Genomic DNA, 26,325 nt, shown 5'->3' on the forward strand with positions numbered 1-26,325 from the left:
CCATTCTTAAATTGCAAATTACATTCTACACGTGATCGACACGCGACAGGTAAGTGTGAAGTGCTCGCCGGAAAATATAGTAATCGACATCGTGTCCATTAATTCCAGAAGCGAAATATCTGCATCCTGTGGTGCAGTGCAATAAACCATACCCTTTCAGCCCAAAGGAGTTTCCAGCCTAATAAAAAGTAGAGAGAGGGTAGTTTTAATACTTTAGGTGTCTCGAATGTAAGAAATATTCCAAACAATCCATTAATTCAGTTTAAGAAAGAGTTCTTGAATGAGTGTCAGCCGTGCACAGCGCTGACTCCGGAAGAGGCGAGCTAATATTTGAACTCGGTAACGAGCCTAGGACGCGCAACAGCGGCATGTGTCCAGCCTCTCGGCTGCAGACTGCAAAGACGTAAGGCAGGAAAATACCAAGCGTACCATATGTAGAGGGCACCACACGTCAACAGCGTGATCAGCCACGATCAGGGCACAGGACAGAATTTAGAACGTTCTAGTAGTAGTGCTGAGTGCAAATGAAGCGACATAAAAAAATGTTCAAATGTGTGTGAAATCTTATGGGACTTAACTGCTAAGGTCATCAATCCCTAAGTTTACGCACTACTTAACCTAAATTATCCTAAGGACAAACACACACACCCATGCCCGAGGGAGGGACCAGCCCCATAGTCCATGACTGCAGCGGCCCTGACCGCTCAGCTAATCCTGCTCGGCGAAGCCATATAAATAGAACTACTGGGGAGAGCGGCACGAGTTATGAGCAGATGACACGGTCTCCACGACGCTCATCAGTCTGATTAGGACTTTGTTTATTTCGCTAGCCTTGGCTAAAGTGGAGAGCATATTGGACTTAGGAAACGTTGCATTAGGGCATGGTAGTTATGGACTTGCATATAGAGAAATGTAGTTGGCCACTTATCCCCTTCTCCGTGAGCAGTCTTACCGAGTTCCGTACTCTGCATCACTCAAAGCTTGCTTTTCAGCTGAGGTCGGCAAATCATCAGGAAGTCCAGCACCAGTTATACTCAGCGAACTCCACAGCACGAGATAAGCTCTTCTGTCGCGCTAGCAGCAGTCCTTCTTACTCCTTCTCAGAACGTGACACAGGGCTTCTGCATAGTTTTCTCCCCCTTGACTACAGCGCAAAAAGAACGTTCATCCAAATATGTGAAACCATCAGAAAAGTCCTTGACGAAATAAAAATTCCGAAGTCATCTGCAATTAGGAATTCAAATGAAAATTTGTATAGGCCTGGGAATCGAACCCGGATTTCCCGCTTATTGCGAGCTGTCGCCTTAACAACTTCAGCTATCCGAACACGTTTCCCGTCCTACCCAAATTTCCATATGCCACACACTACATGCGTACTATCCCCTGCCCATTATTTTCATTGCGCGCAGCCTCAACTCATTCCCACAAGACGTCGAAGAACAAGTTATCACTGAAGGTATCATTATTTGTCATCAAGGCTAATATACAAACTTCTAGGAGTTGTAGAAGGAAGGAAGTAGATGATACGCTACTGGCCATTAAAACTGCTACACCACGAAGATGACGTGCTACAGACGCGAAATTTAACCGACAGGAACAAGATGCTGTGATATGCAAATGATTAGCTTTTCAGAGCATTCACACAAGGTTGGCGCCGGTGGCGACACCTACAACGTGCTGACATGAGGAAAGTTTCAAACCGATTTCTCTTACACAAACAGCAGTTGAACGTCGTTGTCTGGTGAAACGTTGTTGTGATGCCTCGTGTAAGGAGGAGAAATGCGTACCATCACGTTTCCGACTTTGATAAAGGTCGGATTGTAGCCTATTGCGATTGTGGCTTATCGTATCGCGACATTGCTGCTCGCATTGGTCGAGATCCAATGACTGTTAGCAGAATATGGAATCGGTGGGTTCAGGAGGGTAATACGGAACGCCGTGTTGGATCCCAACGGCCTCGTAACACTAATAGTCAAGATGACACGCTTCTTATCCCCATGGCTGTAACGGATCGTGCAGCCACGTCTCTATCCCTGAGTCAACAGCTGGGGACGTTTGCAAGACAACCATCTGCACGAACAGTTCGACGACGTTTGCAGCGGTATGGACTATCAGCTCGGAGACCATGTCTGCGGTTACCCTTGACGCTACATCACAGACAAGAGCGCCTGCGATGGTGTACTCAACGACGAACGTGGGTGCACGAATGGCACGATTGTCGCATCCGTGTTTGGGGACATCGCGGTGAACGCACATTGTAAGCGTGTTTTCGTCATCGCCATACTGGCGTATCACCTGGCGTGATGGTATGGGGGTGCCATTGGTTACACGTCTCGGTCACCTCTTGTTCGCATTGACGGCACTTTGAACAGTGGCCGTTACATTTCAGATTTGTTACGACCGGTTGCTCTACCCTTCATTCGATCCCTGCGAAACCCTACATTTCAGCAGGATAACGCACGACCGCATGTTGCAGGTCCTATACTGGCTTTTCAGGATACAGAAAATTTTAGACTGCTGCCGTGTCCAGCACTTTCTCCAGAGCTCTCACCAACTGAAAACGTCTGGTCAATGGTGGCCGAGCAACTCGCTCGTCACAATACGCCATTCACTACTCTTGATGAACTGTGGTATCGTGTTGAAGCTGCATGGGCAGCTGTACCTGTACAAGCCATCCAAGCTGTGTTAGACTCAATGCCCAGGCGTATCAAGGCCGTTATTATGGCCAGAGGTGGTTGTTCTGGGTACTAATTTCTCAAGATCTATGCACCCAAACTACGTGAAAATGTAATCAAGAAAATGATTCAAATGGCTCTGAGCACTATGGGACTTAACATCTGTGGTCATCAGTCCCCTAGAACTTAGAACTACTTAAATCTAACTAACCTAAGGACATCACACACATCCATACCCGAGGCAGGATTCGAACCTGCGACCGTAGCAGTCGCGCGGTTCCGCACTGAGCGCCTTAACCGCAAGACCACCGCGGCCGGCGAAAATGGAATCACATGTCAGTTTTAGTATAATATATTTGACCAATGAATACCCGTTTCTCATCTGCATTTCTTCATGGTGTAGCAATTTTAGTGGCCAGTAGTGTATTTTAAAGTGGAAACAATGTGCGGAAAGATATCGTTTCCGTGTTACAGCCATTTGAAAACATGTTGGTAACGCCACAGCTTTAAAAGTAATTGATGAATCGTGACGAAGTATATCACTTGTTTAACAATTCCGCTGATTAATAGCCAAAGAAATCGCTCGTGTACTCGTTGACAGTTTCTTTTCAATGTGATGCAGTACGGTCTCTTCCAACTTGGGAGTGCGTCGTCTTCCTGGAACATCTGAGTCACACCTGCTGACGGTGAAGGTGCTGTTTCTCGACGCCGTTGCGTAATTGTGGCGGAAAGAGTACGCGATGGAGTAGGACGTTGTGGAGAAAGATCTTAATAAAGGTGACGAGCAGCTGTTCCATTCCATGAGCTTCGGTATTCAGAAGGAACATGTCGGTGTATTCTGCGAACGGATGCTCAACCGTTTTGCTCTAACACTCACAGGCACGTAAATGAGGCTCGAACCAGTGAGAGAGGTAGGACATCCGCCGATCCGACGTAAACACCCTCCGTCATGACAGCCCTTTTGCACACCTATCTAGCACAAATGTTTCCAAACGTTTGTAGCACGAAAACAGCATGTTTCTGGACATGGGTTCCTATTCAAAATATTATATGCTCCCTCCCTTCTACAAGTCCTAGAAGTTTCTAACTGAAATTTCCAAACACCCTATATTTATATGTGTGTTGTCTGTTCCTTCGGACGTTTTGTGGAGATCTGGTGAGACTGCGAGCAATGAGGACATTCTCCGGAAGAACAGGAAAGAAAAGTCTTCTTTTGGAAACAGTTCAGCTCGTGTGTCATTGGCTTGAATGTCAGTTATGTCATTAGGAGCTTTGGCCCTTCATACGCAGATCTACACATTGTCGCTTTGTGGCAGATTCGTGCTGGTGACAAGTCTAATTCAGATGTGACTTTTTTTTCTATAAAATAATTATCTGCGTTTTGTATCAAGTCGCGGCAGGCGATCACGCATCGTTGTTTTGGTCTCGGATCAAGATGTGTGGGATGAACTTTGCACACAGCTTTTGCCTCTAAGAACATTCCGGAGGGTGTCTCGAACATTTTTTTGGAGATGTTGTTTCAATGATTTGTAACACAACAACACTGACTACGGTGGTACGTCCACTGTTTAACACGGCCTACTCACAACTGAACTTTCAAATGCACGTTTGTTGCTTACAGTTGTTTGTTCAACATGCCACTGCAGTTACTGCTCTGACGTCGCTTGACGCCTGGGATAAGTTAACTTAGCGGAACTTTTTGTACGCACGGTGTAAGGTTGTAAAATATTAGGCACCAACAGCTATATCCCTAGTAATGCGTAATTAACAATTAGCACACAATGGAAGAGCTTTATGAGGGCAATGAAAAAGTAATTTCACCATTCATCTGTTATGCATGTCTAACACGACTCTGAATGGACGTCGACGGTGGTCATAGTCAGCAACTTTCCTCAAGAGTAGTCATCCTGTTCGTTAACTAGGGAAACTTGTTTTGTAGAAGGACAGAAGGTTGTGGTTTAACGTCCCGTGGACCACATGGTCATGGAAGACGGAGCATGAGTTCTGATCAGGGAAAGATGAGGAAGGAAATCGGCACTGTCATTTCTAAGGGACCACCCCAGAATATGCCTTACGCAGTTTAAGAAAACCACGATAAACATGTGTATTAACCACCACGCCACATCGCTCCGTAGTTATTAGATTTATAAATGTTTTTCGGGGCCACATAATTTTGACCACTCTCTTACAACTGATTCCAAATCTTTTTTTCTATGCATTCTACACTCACTCACACACACACACACACACACACACACACACACACACACACACAATGTACGTATTTCTGGTGTCACAACTACGGATGTCACAACAACGGACACACGTTGTGGCGGCATATTTTATAAATCCACCTCCATGTTCAAGTGGGGACGCTGATCTGTAATCTGCACTTTGCGAGACAGTGACGCAGCCAGCCCCGACATTACAAAGGCCTTCCGTTTCCTTTGCGAAACGCTGTCGTTTGAGTACAGGCTCAGTTTCATTGGCGGTATCATTCAGAATATCTGACGATTATACATTTAGTCAATATGAGTGCAAGATGGGTATGTTGTTCCTTCGTAAACCCATTGCCAGTGACCAATTGTTTGCTCGTGTTGAAAAATTAGTGACCTTTTCCCCCCGGTCGATGCTGGGCTGAGATGGTTATGCGGTATGTCACTGCTATCTTCATCGTTTGTTTCTCGTTGTTTGTCTTTCTGGCAGGCGTGTATGTTACCTGGAAATTATCGAACGAATATGATAACATTCACTTCTCCGAGCGACAGTCGTCAGGAGGAACTATCAAGCAGTTGCAAAGCTCACATTCTTTATCCTATCACAAACGTTCAGTGAGACGTTGGTTGGTACCGAGAGCGAAAGACGTAGAGGACTGTCCCAAGTGGAATACGGCGCAGTAACGGCAGTTATTGTTGCAGTCCAGCCAAACTGGATATGGTTTTATGTCGACCTCCAATTCTGAAACAGGCAAAAGCCAGGTGGATTCTCCACCTCTGCTTAGAAATACAATACAAAGGCTGATCAACAGAGACTGAGGCTGTTTTTTTCCGCAGTTATTTGTTACTCCATGTCTCTGTTTTCATGATCTTTTTCACAGTATTCACCTTGTGTACACATTTTATAGCGTCTCTGCCAGTCCTCGAACACATGATACAAGCCATTATTTGTTGGGCCCTTGAGAATCCCCTCACTTTTCTTAAGCAGTGCTTCCGAGGTCTGCAATCGAATGCTCCAAGTTCTGCCTTTAGCGGTGGGAATAATAAAAATCATAGGGTGGATGGTCGGAGCTATAAGGGCGACGCGGTACGCAAGTAATATTGAATTGTGCCGGAAACTGCATGACTTGATTTACGACGTGAGGCCGTATACAGGGTGGTCCATTATCCGTGACCCGACCAAATATCTCACGAAATAAGAATCAGACGCAAAAACTACATGAACGAAACTTGTCCAGCTTGAAGGGGGAAACCAGATGCACGCTATGGTTGACCCGCTAGATGGCGCTGCCATAGGTCGAACGGATATCAACTGCGTTTTTTAAAAATAGGAACCTCCATTTTTATTACATATTCGTGTAGTACGTAAAGAAATATGAATGTTTTAGTTGGACCACTTTTTTCGTTTTGTGATAGATGACGCTGTAATAGTCACAACTGTATGGCTCACAATTTTAGAGGAACAGTTGGTAACAGCTAGGTTTTTTAAATTAAAATACAGAACGTAGGTACGTTTGAACGTTTAATTTCGGTTGTTCTAATGTGATACATGTACCTTTATGAACTTGTCATTTGTGAGAACGCTTGCTGTTACAGTGTGATTACTGTTCTCAACAGCGAGTAGTTCGCCTTCCGTAATGTTCGCACATGCATTGACAAAGCGCTGACGCATGTTGTCAGGCGTTGTCGGTGGATCACGATAGCAACTATTCTTCAGCTTTCCCCACAGAAAGAAAGCCGGGGACGTCAGATCCGGTGAACGTGCGGGCCATGGTATGGTGCTTCGACGACCAATCAACCTATTCAATACCGCTTCAACCGCAAGCGAACTATGTGCCGGACATCCATCATGTTGTAACTACATCGCCATTCTGTCATGCAGTGAATCATCTTGTAGTAACATCGGTAGAACATTAAGTAGGAAATCAGTATACATTACACCATTCGGATTGCCATTGAGAAATGGGGGCCAATTATCCTTCCTCAAATAATGCCGCACCATACATTAACCCGACAAGGTCACTGATGTTCCACTTGTCGCAGCCATCGTGGATTTTCCGTTGCCCAATAGTATGCAGGTATACGTTACCGCTGTTGGTGAATGACGCTTCGTCGCTAAATAGAACGCGTGCAAAAAATCTGTCATCGTCCCGTAATTTCTCTTGTTCCCAGTGGCAGAACAGTATACAACGTTCAAAGTTGTCGTCATGCATTTCCTGATGCACAGAAATATGGTACGGGTGTAATCGATGATGATGTAGCTTTCTCAACACCGACGTTTTTGAGATTCCCGATTCTCGCGCAATTTGTCTGCTACTGATGTGCGGATTAGCCGCGGCAGCAGCTACTACACTCACCTGGGCATCATCATTTGTTACAGGTCGTGGTTGACGTTTCACATGTGGCTGAACACTTCCTGTTTCCTTAAACAACGTAACTATCCGGCGAACGGTCCGGACACTTGGATGAAGTCGTCCAAAATACCGAGCAGCATACACAGCACTCGCTCGCTGGGCAGTTTGATCACAATAGCCATACATCAACACTATATCGATTTTTTCCGAAATTGGTAAACGGTTCATTTTAACTCCGGTAATGTATCACGAAGTAAATACCGCCCGTGCGGGCGGAATGTTACGTGATACCACGTACTTATACGTTTGTGACTATTACAGCGCCATCTATCACGAAGCGAAAAAAGTTGTCCAACTAAAACATTCATATTTCTTTACGTACTACACGAATATGTAATAGAAAATCATCGAAGTGTTCGGACCGTTCGCCGGATAGTTACGTTATTTAAGGAAACAGGAAGTGTTCAGCCACATGTGAAACGTCAACCACGACCTGTAACAAATGATGATGGCCAGGTGAGTGTTTTAGGTGCTATCGCGGCTAATCCGCACATCAGTAGCAGACAAATTGCGCGAGCATCGGGAATCTCAAAAACGTCGGTGTTGAGAATGCTACATCAATATCGATTGCACCCGTACCATATTTCTATGCATCAGGAAAAGCATGACGACAACTTTGAACGTTGTAATAAAAAATGGAGGTTCCTATTTTTAAAAAAACGCAGTTGATATCCGTTTGACCTATGGCAGTGCCATCTAGCGGGTCAAACATAGCGCCATCTGGTTTCCCCCTTCAAGCTAGACGAGTTGCGTTCTTTGTAGTTTTTTCGTTGGACGCTTATTTCGTGAGATATTTGTCCCAGTCACTATCAATGGACCTACCAGTGATCTAGGGGTAGCGTTTTTGATTCATAATCAAAACGTCTTCAGTCCCGGGTTAGATCCCCGCCACTGCCTAAATTTTGATAAATAATCAGCATTGGCGGCCGAAGACATCCGGCATAAGAGGTCAGCCTCATTCTGCCAACGGCTTTGTCAAAGAGGGCGGAGGAGCGGATAGAGGTTCAGGACACTCTCTTGTCCTAGGGGTGGGAAATTGCCCCTAAAGGCGGAAGAATCAGCAATGATCAACGACATGAGGATGCAGAAAGCAATGGAAACCACTGCATTAAAAGACACGTAACGTGTATCCACAGGACATGTGGCCTGTAGTTGAAGAAGTGTCATGATGATCTCTCCATTGGCAAAAGATTCCGGAATAGTCCCCCATTCGGATCTCCGGGAGGGGACTGCCAAGGGGGAGGTTACCATGAGAAAAAGATTGAATAATCAACGAAAGGATAATGTTCTACGAGTCGGGGCATGGATTGTCAGGAGCTTGAACGTGGTTGGGAAACCAGAAAATCTGAAAAGAGAAATGCAAAGGCTCGATCTAGATATAGTAGGGGTCAGTGAAGTGAAGTGGAAGGAAGACGAGGATTTCTGGTCAGATGAGTATCGGGTAATATCAACAGCAGCAAAAAATGGTATAACAGGTGTAGGATTCGTTATGAATAGGAAGGTAGGGCAGAGGGTGTGTTACTGTGAACAGTTCAGTGACCGGCTTGTTCTAATCAGAATCGACAGCAGACCAACACCGACAACGATAGTTCAGGTATACATGCCGACGTCGCAAGCTGAAGATGAACAGATAGAGAAAGTGTATGAGGATATTGAAAGGGTAATGCAGTATGTAAAGGGGGACGAAAATCTAATAGTCATGGGAGACTGGAATGCAGTTGTAGAGGAAGGCGTAGAAGAAAAGGTTACAGGAGAATATGGGCTTGGTACAAGAAATGAAAGAGGAGAAAGACTAATTGAGTTCTGTAACAAGTTTCAGCTAGTAATAGCGAATACCCTGTTCAACAATCTCAAGAGGAGGAGGTATACTTGGAAAAGGCCGGGAGATACGGGAAGATTTCAATTAGATTACATCATGGTCAGACAGAGATTCCGAAATCAGATACTGGATTGTAAGGCGTACCCAGGAACAGATATAGACTCAGATCGCAATATAGTAGTGATGAAGAGTAGGCTGAAATTCAAGACATTAGTCAGGAAGAATCAATACGCAAAGAAGTGGGATACGGAAGTTCTAAGGAATGACGAGATACGTTTGAATTTCTCTAACGCTGTAGATACAGCAATAAGGAATAGCGCAGTAGGCAGTACAGTTGAAGAGGAATGGACATCTCTAAAAAGGGCCATCACAGAAGTTGGGAAGGAAAACATAGGTACAAAGAAGGTAGCTGCGAAGAAACCATGGGTAACAGAAGAAATACTTCAGTTGATTGATGAAAGGAGGAAGTACAAACATGTTCCGGGAAAATCAGGAATACAGAAATACAAGTCGCTGAGAAATGAAATAAATAGGAAGTGCAAGGAAGCTAAGACGAAATGGCTGCAGGAAAAATGTGAAGACATCGAAAAAGATATGATTGTCGGAAGGACAGACTCAGCATACAGGAAAGTCAAAACAGCCTTTGGTGACATTAAAAGCAACGATGGTAACATTAAGAGTGCAACGGGAATTCCACTGTTAAATGCAGAGGAGAGAGCAGGTAGGTGGAAAGAATACATTGAAAGCCTCTATGAGGGTGAAGATTTGTCTGATGTGATAGAAGAAGAAACAGGAGTCGATTTAGAAGAGATAGGGGATCCAGTATTAGCATCGGAATTTAAAAGAGCTTTGGAGGACTTACGGTCAAATGAGGCAGAAGGGATAGATAACATTCCATCAGAATTTCTAAAATCATTAGGGCAAGTGGCAACAAAACGACTATTCACATTGGTGTGTAGAATATATGAGTCTGGCGACATACCATCTGACTTTCGGAAAAGCATCATCCACACAATTCCGAAGACGGAAAGAGCTGAGGATTATCGCACAATCAGCTTAACAGCTCATCCATCGAAGCTGCTTACAAGAATAATATACAGAAGAATGGAAAAGAAAATTGAGAATGCGCTATGTGACGATCAGTTTGGCTTTAGGAAAAGTAAAGGCACGAGAGAGGCAATTCTGACGTTACGGCTAATAATGGAAGCAAGGCTAAAGAAAAATCAAGACACGTTCATAGGATTTATCGACCTGGAAAAAGCGTTCGACAATATAAAATGGTGCAAGCTGTTCGAGATTCTGAAAAAAGTAGGGGTAAGCTATAGGGAAAGACGGGTCATATACAATATGTACAACAACCAAGAGGGAATAATAAGAGTGGATGATCAAGAACGAAGTGCTTGTATTAAGAAGGGTGTAAGACAAGGCTGTAGCCTTTCGCCCCTACTCTTCAATCTGTACATCGAGGAAGCAATGATGGAAATAAAAGAAAGGTTCAGGAGTGGAATTAAAATACAAGGTGAAAGGATATCAATGATACGATTCGCTGATGACATTGCTATCCTGAGTGAAAGTGAATAAGAATTAAATGATCTGCTAAACGGAATGAACAGTCTAATGAGTACACAGTATGGTTTGAGAGTAAATCGGAAAAACACGAAGGTAATGAGAAGTAGTAGAAATGAGAACAGCGAGAAACTTAACATCAGGATTGATGGTCACGAAGTCAATGAAGTTAAGGAATTCTGCTACCTAGGCAGTAAAATAACCAATGACGGACGGAGCAAGGAAGACATCAAAAGCAGACTCGCTATGGCAAAAAAGGCATTTCTGGCCAAGAGGAGTCTACTAATATCAAATACCGGCCTTAATTTGAGGAAGAAATTTCTGAGGATGTACGTCTGGAGTACAGCATTCTGTGGTAGTGAAACATGGACTGTGGGAAAACCGGAACAGAATAGAATCGAAGCATTTGAGATGTGGTGCTATAGACGAATGTTGAAAATTAGGTGGACTGATAAGGTAAGGAATGAGGAGGTTCTACGCAGAATCGGAGAGGAAAGGACTTCCATGGTACTAGAGGGAGCTGTAGAGGTCAAAAACTGTAGAGGAAGACAGAGATTGGAATACGTCAAGCAAATAATTGTCGTGGCGGGCCGCATCAAACCAGTCAGTAGACTGACGACAAAAAAAATAAAAAAATAAAAATAAAATAAATAAAAAATAAAAAAAACTTCTGTATTGTCATGATGAAGTCGCTACATGGCATGAGAAGGTTCTGGTAATTTCCTTGTAATGTATTTTCTCAGTTTCACCGATGCTGACATGGAGAACCTGACAATTTCCACTCTGTGCTAGCTAGTCTTCCTTCGGGATCATGCAGCCATGGCTCATCACCGATAATAAACACTTCGAGAAACGCGATCCCTCCATCAGCAAAGAGACGCAGCACATCCATTCGCACAGTCCTTCCTTTGTTCTGGAGTCAGAAAATATGGTACCCAGCGGGGACAAAAACTGGTCATAAGAAGATGATCATAGATAATCGTAAAGATTCTGCCATATGAAATTCTCAACAATTCACCACAGTTAGGTAATATTATCCGCCGACCTTCATGGACAATCAGAGCAACTATGTTGATGTCGACGCAGCATTAGCCGACACACCATGTCCGACTTACTAGACACAGACAAGTGAAGTCCTTGAATAACCTAAACACTGTCGCAAGAGGTAGTGCATCTTCACCGTACACTTACTGCAGCTTTTCGTAATTTTCAGTGGCTGTATGGCTTAAACGAACACAAACTTTTCTTGCGCCGTACTGTCCTGTCGCGTCGCCTCCATTATTTGGCATGCGAAATGCAAAGAGTGTATACAAAGTAGAGGATTACTGCTAACCTTCCGATACAGTGTGCTCCCACCTATGGATTTCATACATAAATACCAGCTGTTTTCAAATATTCATGGTGCAGATAGGAAACTATCACGGAAGCTAAAGAAAAAAATTAGTTTGGGTGTTTGTTGATGAGCCCTCGTACGAAGAGGTTCAATCACGAAGGCATATAGAAAACATTTCAAATGATCAGCAGACAGGTGGCGTACATGACATTCTTTCCTGTAGATTAATGTGAGAGTGTGACATCAGAGGCGGCATGCAGCCAAGGAAACAAGTGCCAGATTCACATATAAACTGCAGTTCTGCATAACGTCAGGAAGAAAAGAGAAGTATGGGATCTCTAAGGTGGTTTGCGAACCGTTGCTCTCGTGTCAACTGACGTGATGGTGTAGTTGTAGCAAACACTCGCCTTAGCAGGGAGCCAGTTGCGTATTATCTCACGTTCACACAAATTTTTTCTGTAGGTGAATATTTCTCGGCTTATAAGATTCCTGGCTCCACATCATATCATAATTATTGCTTGGACAATATTCGCATTTTGTACAAAACATCATTTCACCGCTTAACGATGAACAGTCAGTGGAAACCATTTCACCGTAAATAGTTCTACCAATGAAGACACAATGGTCGTATAATTCGCCAATGGGTAAAAGCATTGTGAAGATATGGTCCCACATGACAGTAAAATTTATTCACGCATTATTCTGGATGTATATTGTCAAATAGTGTCTTGGACAATTATTTCTGATCCTCGTATAACATTCTTCAGTTATAATTTAGTTCTGCAGTCTTGCATAGACACAATATTACGGGAGATTTAAGCGTCATTTAAGGTAAGAGCCGGCTGTTTGCATCAATGAATGTAGCCAATAACGCAGCCCAGACTGAACATCCGTCACGTAAATTACATCTAGATTGAGTGACAACTCTGTTGATAATGCTGGCCATGTGAAATGACTAACATATTGGAAAGCGCTTTCGTTAACAGAGAATGTGCATACACGACGACTGTTCTGATATAAGAGTAAATCTCACTGCCATTGTAGAAACGGTAACAAAATGAGCGGGGCAGTGTTCTGGAAGGAAGGAAGCTGAGTAAGCTAACGATTTAACTTCCTGTCGATGACGAAGTCTTTAGAGGAAGACAACCTTAGAGTGACGGCAGACAGTTAATATGAAAGTGACAGCGATCCAATATTATGAAATTTTTACAACTATCACTACAGTATCTGATTGCAAAAGTCATTATGAACATCTTCAGATTGACGTGACAAGAGAAAATGTGCATATTTATGACGTAATGTAGGTAATATTAGGTTGATGCAAAAGTTCGCCGCGGTCTCATTTTGCATGTTGGTATTCCGGTTCCTATGGTTTTTTTTATCGATTGCCTTTTTTATTTGCAGTTCACTGTTGCTATATGAGTTTACATATTGTCATTTGGAGATAGAGAGTGGAGCTGTGGACGCAAGAAAGTGAAGTGCCAAGAGGAGAGGTCGGAACATTTCCGACATATTCTTGTGTTTGAGTTCAGTAGAGGGGTGACGGCAGCGGAGGCAACCAGATACATTTGCGTCGTGTGTCGGGACAATGCCAATGGACAAAGCACGGTAAGAAAATGGTTTTCTCGTTTTAAGGAGGATCGTTTTGACAATAGTAGCCCTCCACGTCCAGGAAGACCTTCGGTATTTGACGGAGATCGTTTAAACTCATTAATCCGCAATGATCCACGTCAGTGTTCACTAGAAGTGGCAGGTGTGATGAACTCTGAACATTCCACCATCGTGCGAGGTTTGCATGCAATGGGGAAAGTTAAAAAATCAGGCGCTTTGGTACCCCATGCTCTAAGCCAAAATCATAAAAATCAGTGGGTGGCCATATGTACATCTCTGCTTGTTCATCATCAATTGGCTCGTGAATAACACCGACCATTCTTATCCTGTATCGCTATTGGTTCTTATCCTGTTTCGTTCCTGGTGAAGATAGTGCCTTTATCCTAACATAACGAAAAGAAAGGAATGGTTGAGCCCAAACAAAGCAGTAACTTCCCGCACAAGGAACGTCTAGCTGTCACTACTGACATATATTGTTAACATCTGAGGCGTTCTTGAGAAGCAATGCAGGAACAACTACCAGGAACACTGCGTGAAGTGATACCGCTCCATGAAAACGCCCGTCCGCAGTCTTCTAGACTGACAAAAAACACTATTCAGGAATTGGGTTGGGAAGTCCTTCCACACCTATCTTGTTCATCTGATCTTGCGTCCTCAGATTCTCACCTTGTCCGCTCTCTGTCGAACAACCTTCAAGAAATTTCCTTTTCGGATGAAAATGCGCTCCGAACATGACTCGACAAGTTCTTCGCCTCAAAACCACGTCGTTCCTACAGTTGCGGAATTTAAAAGGTACCCCGGCGTTGGCAGACTGTTATGAATAGTGAAGGAGAATATATTATTAATGACTAAAGTCTCTATTACGTTTATATGTTGTCTTTATTATACTTATAGAAAAAAGCTACCTATTTATGCTCCAATCCAATAGTAGACTGTCAAGTATTACAAGGTACACTTAGTCTGAAATGTAAGCAAATTATTTGTCTTCAGGATGTAATCAGAGTAACCATACAAAATATATATCCGTAAGTGACATCATCACATGGAGTAAAAATGATAAAATCGTCAACGTGTATTACCCGTAATGTCGGGTCGTCGCTGGCGAACTATGCTTACAACTACGGTGCAAACAGCTGAGGAGGCAAGGCCGCTAGATGTCGCTGACGGAACGCGATATGCAATGATAAAAAGTCAGAAATTTGATCTTAGACATTCTGCATAAAACTAAACGGAATACATTAAAATGCACTTTAAGAAAGAGCTAGACTTTTAACATGGGTCCAAAGAGAAATATTAGGTTGCATCATAAAATGGAGCTTCAAATAAGTGTCTGTGAAATATGCAGTAAAATAAAGTCAATTGACAGCAGGATGTCAAAAGATAAAAAATCACATGCACAGCGAGCATACCAAGTGCGGATCCAAGACATGGTATCAGAAACACAAGCAATAAAAGCTCTAAAGCTTAACTAAAGGTAACATAATGACATTTCATTTTATGAAAGCTGATTGTTAGTTGCGTGTTAAGTATTAAGCTAATGGAAAGCAACATATCAAAACACGATAATGGACCTTTCTCCAGTTCGTTTTTAGCTGCATTTCCTTCCGTCGACTTGGGTTAACGGGTAGTCGTTTTTTGCTCCTTTTTTGTCTTCGTGTTCCACGCTTCTGACATGGGTGCAAAACGGATCAAGCTATAAGAAGGCTGAGGACACAGTTGGCTCGCCGAATCCAAGAAAGGGCAACGTGGGCAGTACAGGATCGGGGGATGAACAGAGCTACACCGGTATACAACATCAACAGTATGCCACATAATGAAAACTAGGCTTCGTGTGTGTGTGTGTGTGTGTGTGTGTGTGTGTGTGTTGGGGCTTATGGGCGTTCAACGTCGAAGTCATCAGCGCCCTGACACGCATTAAAGGGAACGAATGTAGACAGACCTAATAAAACTGAAACACACACGCAAAGAAAGCAGGAAAAGAAGGAAAATGCGACATAAGAAAGTAGAAAGTAAGGAAAGGGAAAACGTAGCAAAGCAAATTCATTGTGTTCATTAAGAAGTTTGGAATGATGGCGTCTCCTGTTTACGTACTCGTAAATCTCTATTTCTTCCAAAGGATCCAATAGACGTCCCTCAGGCACAGTGTGTACAACCAATGTTAGTTGCGGTAGGCTGTCAAAATGCAGTTCTGTTTCGTGTATATGTGTGTTTGTTAAAGGTATTGTCAACATTACTGCCCGTCTGTCCAAGACAAAACTTGTCACAATTACTGATTGTATTCCACAAACACTCAAGTTCAAAAGCTTATTACGTTTTGCCACCTACACTATCTCTAAACTGCGACTTTGGAGTGATATTTATTTGAAATCCGCATCTGACGATTGTGTTCTCTAATTTCTTCTCTAACTGCTGAGTGACTTGTCCGCAATATGTCACCCGGACAAATTTCTTCTTACTGTTTACTGTTTATATTGCTCTTTTTTTATTTTGTTGTCTGGACGTCTGACAAAGCTCTCTATCTACTCTTTGGCTTCTGCTATTTTTTTAGTATACTTACGTACTCTTTATTATCTGATGGCAGGTGGATAAGTCGGTAAACTACGGACGGAAGGAACGATCTCTTGCATCAAATTGTGTGGAGAGATTTACCGTCAATAATGTTGTCAGTACATGCAGTTTTTCTAAAAATACCGAATGTGTACCTACTGTTAGTTTTAAAGTTTATTAAGTCCAACAAGCTCATAGAGATATTCTCCTCTATTTCAGTGGTGAAGTTTATTCTTGGATGAACAGAACATATCCGTTGTGCGAAGACGTCAGTATTATTAGCGCTTCCATTTAACATCACAAAAACATCATCTACGTTACGTGTGTTTATAGTCTGGAAATTTACAAAAAATTCATGTCATTAACAAAGTGATAGCTAAGGGCATTCTGTTTAGAAAATTTTACTGGAGATGATTAGCAACATGTGTGTAAAATTTATTTTAATATTTTTTCAAGTTATTAAAAAAGTAATAGTAAAGGTAAACTGTTTCATAAAGTTTTACTTGAGACGATCAACAACAATACGAATAATTTATTCTGATATTTATAGGACAGCTTTTTTTTGTAGCAAAAGGACTGGACTTAGAAGTATGAACAAGAGAGTAATATTGGTTTAGTAAATTCGTTGCTGGTTTTAGATCCATATTCAGCGCCTGACGACATATCTCTGAGCTTCGTTGCCCATGCTACTCAGGTGCTCACCGTTACCTCCCTTGTCCACTCTCCATCTCTTCTGTCTCCGGATTTCGAGGCGTTTTATGTTTGCACAATGCAGTGTACACCAAAAATGGCCATTGTTATAGAAAGTAAATTCGATCGTTTTAAACACCCAACTTAAGAAAATGCTTATACAGGGGCAATGACAACAAACAAAACACGACACATTAACATGCCTAATATGGTGTAGGATTCAAAACAGCTTCCACACTTCTCGGGAAGGAAAAATAAAGGTTCTGAATGGTTTCCAAGGAAATCGTTTACCATTCTTGTTGTAAAATAGTGGCAAGTTCAGGTAATGATGATGGCGATCCCGCACCCTTCTCTCCAAAGCAGACCACAAAGGCTCAGTAATATTGAGGTCTGATGATTGTGGTGGCCAGGCTGAGATGGGGCAGTTCATCCCCACGCTCACGAAACCAGTCCTGGACTATGAAAGCTGTGTAAATAGAGCTCTTTTCGTCTATGGAACACAACATCACCACTGGGGAACTGACATTATACAGTAGGATGAAATTGATCGGCAAAAATGGTCACATAACCTTTGGCAGTAATGAGACCTTGCAGAGTACCCATGGGGCCCATGGAATAGGACGACAAAGCTTACCAAATCACTGTCGATCCTACGCCATGTTTTTTGACATAATTCGGTTGCAAAAAGTGTGAAGTTGTTCGACCACATAACATTCTTCTGTTGCATCACCGTCCAGGTAATATGGTTTAGATGCCAAGTACCCCTAATAAGGGCGCTCGGATCACCAATTAGTGGTTCTGGAATTCCGGTTGGCCGCGCGGGATTAGACGAGTACGACATTTCGTTCTGCAGAGACGTTTGCAGCTATCGTCATTTTATTTTTCGTCAAAATCCTCTTTGTCTGTCACAATCACTCAACAAACACTTTCGCCCGCGTTGTGACTTTTCGTTTGCCCTATACGCTGTAAAAATCTTCGATACGGTGCCTCTTAAAACACCAAACACATCGGTCTCCGCTGTTACAGAAGAACACAACATTAGCATCAACAATTTGCTCATCTTCGAGTTCACTTAGGCACGGCGTAAAGCACTCACGACTACACAGAATACTGTTCTGACCACAACTGATACGTCCAGTGTATTGGAGGGCATCGCACAGGTGCCGTTCCTGGTCAGATGCAAGAGCGCAACCTGCAGGCTTGCCTAGTATCTGTCTTTATGTGCAAGCATGCATTTCTCTCGGTATTGGCACATTTTTGTCAAATCCTGCAGAACAATACAGGAAGATATGCACTACTGTTCGGAGTATAGAAAGATAAGCGGAATTGTTGACAATGATTTTGTGAGGTAAATAGTTACTGCCTTCGACCAACATCTCTTCGGAGTTAATTCTGGAAAAGTTTGTATGCTTATACTTCCAATAACTGGCAACTAAGGTGTAACTTCGCCGCTGACAACCATTAACAGCGGTGTTATTCATATAGTGAGCCTATCTCCAGTACTAACTGTAACCCTTCAAAAAATGGCTCAGAGCACTATGCGACTTAACTTCTGAGGTCATCAGTCGCCTAGAACTTAGAACTAATTAAACCTAACTAACCTAAGGACATCACACACATCCATGCCCGAGGCAGGATTCGAATCTGCGACCGTAACTGTAAAACTCTTACGAGGACAAGCTGAGTTTGTATGTGAAATATCTAACAGCTTTTTAAACAAAAGAAACATTATTAACATTCTTCATGTTTATTCTTCATGTCTACAAATTTATTTATCAACATGGTCGCCCTTACGACAAATACATTTTTCCCAGCAAGTGACCAGTTTGTTGATACTGTCGAATGTTTGTTTTTGCTGACGGAGTCACAACCTAACCTCTTCTCGTGTATGGTCTGACGTTATCATGCTGAAGGAGGGGGAACTCCATGCGTGGAGGTACGTTTTCTGCGGTCAGAAACTCGATTACAGCACACTGTTTCTCATGCACCGACACACAGTTACGTTACACACTGCCGTGTTACACACTCCAATTCGGAGCCCTCTAGCGACAGAGAGTAGCAACTACAGTCAGCGAAGCGGAAAGTCGACGGAATAATACGCATGACATGTAATATCGCAACCAATATTGAGAAAAGAATAAAAAGTTCCGATGCACTACTTGTCAGTTTCCTCTCAGCTTTATAACTGCCAGGTCTGACAGTCCATAAAACTATAATCGTCTACAGGAGGAAACATTAAACATTTAATGGTCTACAACGAGGTGAAATTGGGATGTAAAACTGGTTATCTACTTTTGTCTTTCGTGAAGGATAAGATAATACAATAGACACTACAGTTTTCCTTTTTGCTTGTCGCCATAGTGAAAAACGGCTACAGTGGGCCGTAGAGGTTCGTATACGCTGTGCAACAGGCTGTTTACCAGTGGGCTTAAACAGTGGTAAGTCACCTCAATAGCAGTAGGATGGGTATGACGAGGGATTCGTAGACAGCACAGGAAGAACTGCGCGTGTGTGGCATTGATAGAACCCAACGATGCCTTACGGTAAAATAAGAATTCTTGTCTATTCTTTCCACGATGCGACGGTAACAATGAAGCGCTCGATTCTTATCGCTAAGAAGTGACGGAAGATATCAGAGGCGCTAAGGAGTGACGGAAGATATCAGAGGCGCTAAGGAGTGACGGAAGATATCAGAGGCCGGCCGCTGTGACCGAGCGGTTGTAGGCGCTTCAGTCCGGCACCGCGCTGCTGCTACGGTCGCAGGTTCGAATCCTGCCTCGGGCATGGATGTGTGTGATGTCCTTAGGTTTAAGTAGTTGTAAGTTCTAGGGGACTGATGACCTGAGATGTTAAGTCCCATAGTACTTGGGACCATTTTGAAGATATCAGTGTGCGGGTCGTTCCTCACTCACCTGCAGTCCACCAGCAGTCGCCGAGCACGCGCTGCTGAGTCAGCTGGTTTGCCGCAGGCCCTGGCTGTAGGCAGCCACAGAACGGCATGCACTCGCTGACAGGCCGCAGCCGCGCCACTGTCACAGCCGCCTGCCCTGTCGCTATTCATAGAGGCCGGCGAGTGGACCCAATGCGCACGCGTTCGCCTCCCCTAATAGCGCCCACCTGGCAAACTAACTCTTGTGTCACACTCCGCGTCGTCATCACTCATCGAACTGCTCCTTGCAGCTTACTCTAATGTGCCAAAACCAGTCTGTCGTACGGGGATCCACGTGGCTGGCGAAGAAAACATTCCACGAAGTTGAGAAACGACAGGAAGTCTAATGTGCTAGCGCTAGTGTTTCATTATTTTGTAAAATAAATAGAAAATTTTGATGTCAATTGTAGATTGCCACCCTTGTGAAGACGGCGATTTTAGTGGCAAAAGCAGAGACCGTGTGTGTATTTATTGAGCAACTTTGATTGTCAAACGCTCTGCCTCACTTAAAAGCGAAACACCCAGAAGATACGGTCGTACACTAATGTACCTTCACGCCTGTACGCATTATCGGTGAGCTTGTAAATGATTACAGCTGCGATTTTCTGTGACAGGTAGTACGGTCATCAAGATGCATCTTCGTTGTTAGTGTTCAGCGTTACTGCCAGGTATTGTGAGGTATACAGGGTGGTCCATTTATCATGACCGGGCCAAATATCTCACGAAATAAGCGTCAAACGAGAAAACTACAAAGAACGAAACTTGTCTAGCTTGAAGGGGGAAACCAGATGGTGCTATGGTTGGCCCGCTAGATGGCGCTGCCATAGGTCAAATGGATATCAACTGCGTTTTTTAAAATAGGAACACCCATTTTTTACTACATATTCGTGTAGTACGTAAAAAAATATGAATGTTTGAGTTGGACCACTTATTTCGCTTTGTGATAGATGGCGCTGTAATAGTAGAAACTACATATGGCTTACAATTTTAGACGAACAGGGAGGTTTTTTAAATTAAAATACAGAACGTAGGTACGTTTGAACATTTTATTTCGGTTGTTCCAATGTGGTATATGTACCTTTGTGAACTTATCATTTCTGAGAACGCATGCTGTTACGTCATTACCTGTAAATACCACATTAATACAATAAACGCTCAAAATGATGTCCGTCAACCTCAATGCATTTGGCAATACATGTAACGACATTCCTCTCAACAGCGAATAGTCCGCCTTCCGTAAAGTTCGCGCATGCATTGACAATGCTCTGACGCATGTTGTCAGGCGTTGTTGGTGGATCACGATAGCAAATATCCTTCAACTTTCGCCACAGAAAGAAATCCGGGGCGTCAGATCCGGTGCCGCTTCAGCCGCACTTGAGTTATGTGCCGGACATCAATCATGTTGGAAGTACATCGTCATTCTGTCATGCAGTGAAACATCTTGTAGTAGGATCGGTAGAACATTACTTAGGAAATCAGCATACAATGTACCATTGCCATCGATAAAATGGGGGTCAAATAGCCTTCCTCCCATAATGCCGCACCGTACATTAACCCGCCAAAGTCACTGATGTTCCACTTTTCGAAGCCATCGTGGATTTTCCGTTGCCCGATAGTGCATATTATGCCGGTTTTCGTTACAGCTGTTGGTGAATGACGCTTCGTCGCTAAATGGAACGCGTGCAAAAATTCTGTCATCGTCCCGTAATTTCTCTTGTTCCCAGTATCAGAACTGTACACGACATTCAAAATGATCGACATGCAATTCCTGTTGCATAGAAATATGGTACGGCTGCAATCGATGTTGACGTAGCATTCTCAACACCGGCGTTTTTGAGATTCCCGATTCTCGCTCAGTTTGTCTGCAGCCGATGTGCGGATTAGCCGCGACAGCAGCTAAAACACCTACTTGAGCATCATCATTTGTTGCATGTCGTGGTTGACGTTTCACATGTGGCTGAACTCTTCCTGTTTCTTTAAACAACATAACTATCCGGCGAACACTCCGTACATTTGGATTATGTCGTCCAGGATACCGTGCAGCATATACAGCACACGACCGTTGGGCATTTTGATCACAATAGCCATACATCAACACGATATAGACCTTTCCCGCATTCGGTAAACGGTCCATTTTAACACGGCGAATGTATCACGAAGCAAATACCGTCCGCACTGGCGGAATGTTACGTGATACCACGTACTTCTACGTTTGTGAGTATTACAGCGCCATCTATCACAAAGCGAAAAATTGATCCAACTGAATCTTTCATATTTCTTTACGTTCTACGCGAATATGTAATAAAAATGGGGGTTCATATTTTAAAGAACGCAGCTGACATCCGTTTGACCTATGGGAGCCCCATCTCGTGGGCCAACCATAGCGGCATCTGGTTTCCCCTTTCAAGGTAGACGAGTTTCGTTCCTTGTAGTTTTTTTGTTTGATGCTTATTTTGTGAGATATTTGGCCCGGTCACTATCAGTGGAACACCCTGTATAAGGGGCATGATCAGTGTCAGATGTTGAGTGATCACAGGACACGCAGACGCCGCGTCCTCATGTGAGACAGCGTTATCAGCACCTCACAGAGTTTCAAAGGGGCCTCACTGGGAGTCTCCATTTGGCCGGCTGACCGAATCGTGCAGTATCGAGATTTGGTGGACATTCGGGTGTGACAGTTGCCCCACGCTGGGGCATAGGAACATGAGGGCAGGAACGGTTATGGTCGTCGAATTTTCGGTCGATCGCTTCTGACAACTCAAGGGAAGTTCGCCGTATTATTAGCCAAGCCTATCATTATCACCTTCCCATCCGCGCCTGCCGTGCGAGAGCATGCAACAGAACATTCTGTGTCTCATAATAGTGACCGGAGATTATCAGCAGTCGGAGAAGGGAACTACCGTTGCTTAGACTGTCGTTTACAAAACATAACACAAACGGCTGCATTTCGAGTGATGCCGTAGCGGGGAATCATTAACTGGTAATGAATGGTGTGACACTGTGTCTATCTCTGAGTCCTGGTTATTTACTGTCCCAAATAACCATCGTCAGTGAGAATAGCAGCGATCTGGAGAGAAGTAACTTTCTTCCTATGTTTTGGCGAGGCGGGGGGTGTTATTATTAGGGAGTGGCGTGGGGGTCATTAGGTGTGACCTGAATTCACGTATGGTAGTGATTGAAGGAGTTGTAACAGCACAACGGTGCGTCACGAACGTTCTGCGTCCACAACCACTACCTCTAATTCGACAGCATCGTGGTGCCAATTTCCAACAGGACAATGTTCGTCCTCACAAGGCACCTGTCTGTATGAACTGTCTGCGTTCTTGCCTCAGCATAAGATATAACTCCTTTCTGACACATTTACCAACGGAATCAGTGTGTGGGTCTAGGCCAGAGTGCGTGGAATGTCATACTGGAAAGTGGGCTCCTGCTGCCAAGTTCTCGGTAAATTTCATTCGATTTTGTAAATGATGAAAGATTCTTCAATTTTTCTTTTTTTCTTTTTGTCTTTTTTTGTTGGGCAGTATATGACATGGTAGGCCGAATAAAAGGAAGCCACGTTTGTGACCTGAAGGCAAGTTTAGCATCCGCGGAAGAATAGCAACTGGGGAGAAAGATAGCGTGTAGTTTTTGTGTTAGGATATTCTCCTTAATAAAGCTATGTCTTACTTGTTCATTCTTGGAAAACGAAATATGATTTGTCTGTAAAAGACAGCCTCTGAGTAGATTTGTGACATTACTAAATGTAGCAAAATAGGTTTAGAGAGGAATGTTAACGCCACAATAGCTCAAGGAGGCTATAGAAGCCACCAGCCACACACAAGGAAAGGAGAACGAAGATGACACTCCGCGATGAGACTCATCCGCTGTCGCTGTCTCAGGCCCGCCGCTTTCATATTGGACCAGAGGAGAACTACACAACTGGGTTCTGACGCGGTTTCGGACTTCACTACTGACTTGTGAGAAACTTGTTTGCACTCGTGCATACCATTATTTGCTTACCGCCTTGATAGCCGAGTGGCTAGAACATGTTTGCTTGGGTGCATTCTGGGCGTTGCTTACGTGTTTTAAAGACGGAAATTCTTGTGGCAAAAACTGATTGAAAGAAAACCGTGACGATGGCGTAAGAACTCCCTCCTCATTCAGAACCGCGGTGGCGTGAGCACTTTTTAAAATAGTCTTTGTGCTGTCAGTTAACTGCCCACAGCTCACTCTGATGGCCTCCGCTAGGTCACCAAACTCGTACATACACTTAGGAGACATCTGTTTGGTTGTGCTAAATAAATATTTTCATTTGTACTCATTTGGGCAGCTTTAACTGCTTACACACACGCTCGCCACAATGATCTTCCTTCTGGCATTTGATAAGTGAGGAAGAATAAACTGAGACTGACGTTCAAAAGCGGTGGAGCAAATAGTGCATCTGTTCCGGCTAATCGCTGATGGGTCGCTAGTTTTACAGTTACCCGAGGTTTAGCAGAGTTCAGTTGGTTGATTTGGAGGAGGGGACCAAACACCGAAGTAATCGGTCCCATCGGATTAGGGAAGGAAGTCTGTCGTGTCCTTTCAAAGGAACCATCGCGGTATTTGCCTGAAGCAATAGAGGGAAATCACAGAAAACGTAAATCAAGATGGCCGGACGAAGGCATGAACCGTCGTCCTCCCGAATGCGAGTCCAGTGTGTTAACCACTGCGCCACCTCGCTCTGTGTGAGTTGAGTAAGTGAGCTGACGGGTGCTCAGGAAGCGACACGTGTGTGTACGTAGATTTCATTTCTGAAGCCCATATGGGCAGGACAACCAAGTTAGAACAGCACCATGCTGTCGCAAGCATGGCAAAATTTCAAAAGACGACTACAGAATAAAGACTAATGACGGATGAAGCAGAGGTTGGGACTGTGGCCCAGAAATCGACTGGAAGTTAATACTGGGATATCTCAACTCCTGGCGTGAATAACTGATTCTGATGCAGACGCGAGGGTGGAAGCGAATGATGAAATGTAGGTAAAATATCTTGTCATTCTTAAGAAAGGTAAGGAAAGATTAACAGTATTGATTAAGATACCTCTCTACTCATCCTTAAAGAGCGGTTTAGGCTTCTGTTTATATAGTGTCCTATAAACAGCAGTGTAAAGGTTACTTCTGAGGTACGTAAAATTGTACAGCAGTCGTTTTAGGTAACAGATGTCTGCCCCTTCGCTTCACTTGCTTATGTGTGAAAAAATCTAACCGTAGTGCTTGCACAGCGTTCTCTTACGTTTTTGTGCTTAAATGTGGGTATGGAATTAACAGAAAGCAGAGAGTGGTACTCGATACACATTACATTAAGAATAACTCGCGTTGAATAATGGTGTTTACCTCTTAGCCAAAAAAGCTGAGTACAAAATACATTTACTAGTGATATGTGGAAGGATTAATCAGTATTATGGCCTAGAGACGATGATTTTATATACGTTGGAGTCTTTAGTTCGCCTAATTGGTAGACGCTTACCCAGGAGTCTGCACAAGCCTTTCCGGATTCCTGATTTTCGAATTCTGTTGTGCAAGCAAAGCATCCTTCAAGGAGCTATGTGTGTACACTCTTGCTAGCAGTGAATTATTGAATTTGATAATGTTATTTACAGCCACGTTGTTCCAGAGATATTTGCACCACCAACGGTTTCTTTGTGAGGTACGTTAATTTTTATCAGCAGTTTCTCCGTGATTACTCGAAGTTTATTTATTAGTAGCATAATGAACTTTGTTTTCCATTCAGATAATTATTAGATACGCTGGAAAAGAAATGTCCAGTGCCGATAGAGAGAACTTCCGCATCTGCAGTTTCTATGTGTCCGACTTCTTTGTCTAAGAATAGCTCACACACGTGGACTGCCAAGCGCTAGCTTTTAATGTACGACTTCTCTCGAAGCGTATTACGGTCCAGGGGCGCTACTGTGCTTCACGCAATCCGCATATCGCTTTTACGATTACTTCTTTCTTGATTTTTTATTTCCGGTCTTGTAGATTAGTGGTCTGAGTGTCCAAAACGGAATCACTTTTAAAATTTAAAATAACATATTCGTAAATAATTATTCCCATTTATTTTGAATGTTCAACGATTAAGGTGTATCTTGTGTGAGGTTCCACAATGATAATAGCGTCATCTTTACGAGAAGGAATTGTGACGATGTTACTGAAACAGCAGTCTTCTTTTTGTATATCTCCTTACATTAAAGCAATTCTTGTTGATACACAAGTTTGAAATGGAAGCGCTAATTAAAACATTTCTCAACGTTGCTACTTCATTTACTTGACGTAAAGAATGCCTTTCGCCAGTCAACTTGCTGGAAATTTATCGCTCTTCCTCATGATTTTTGTCTGTCTTGCTTTCACTTGCAGGCGTAACCTTTCTTATCTTGATGTTCATGTGAGCTAGCCAGTTTTACATTTGTAGTTGTTTTTTGGCTTTTGTTTAAAAGGAACATTGTTTTGTTTCTATTTCGCCGTTCGTGGTATGTGTCGGCTAGTTACGTAAAGAGATGCATAG

At 43.3% G+C, this 26,325-nt stretch overlaps 1 protein-coding gene across 1 annotated transcript in view; it reads right to left on the reverse strand.

The window, feature by feature from the left end:
* The window catches only part of LOC126324287 (glutamate receptor ionotropic, kainate 2-like), a 241,491-nt gene extending 221,541 nt beyond the window's left edge, over positions 1 to 19,950 (reverse strand). Inside the window, exon 1 of the mRNA XM_049994947.1 lies at positions 19,784 to 19,950. The gene's annotated coding sequence lies outside the window, so the exon portion shown is untranslated. The remainder of the gene's footprint in view (positions 1 to 19,783) is intronic.
* Between the last annotated feature and the right edge of the window lie 6,375 nt (positions 19,951 to 26,325).

This window comes from Schistocerca gregaria, chromosome 2 (assembly GCF_023897955.1).
Source record: "Schistocerca gregaria isolate iqSchGreg1 chromosome 2, iqSchGreg1.2, whole genome shotgun sequence".
NCBI classification, from domain to species: Eukaryota; Metazoa; Arthropoda; class Insecta; order Orthoptera; family Acrididae; genus Schistocerca; species Schistocerca gregaria.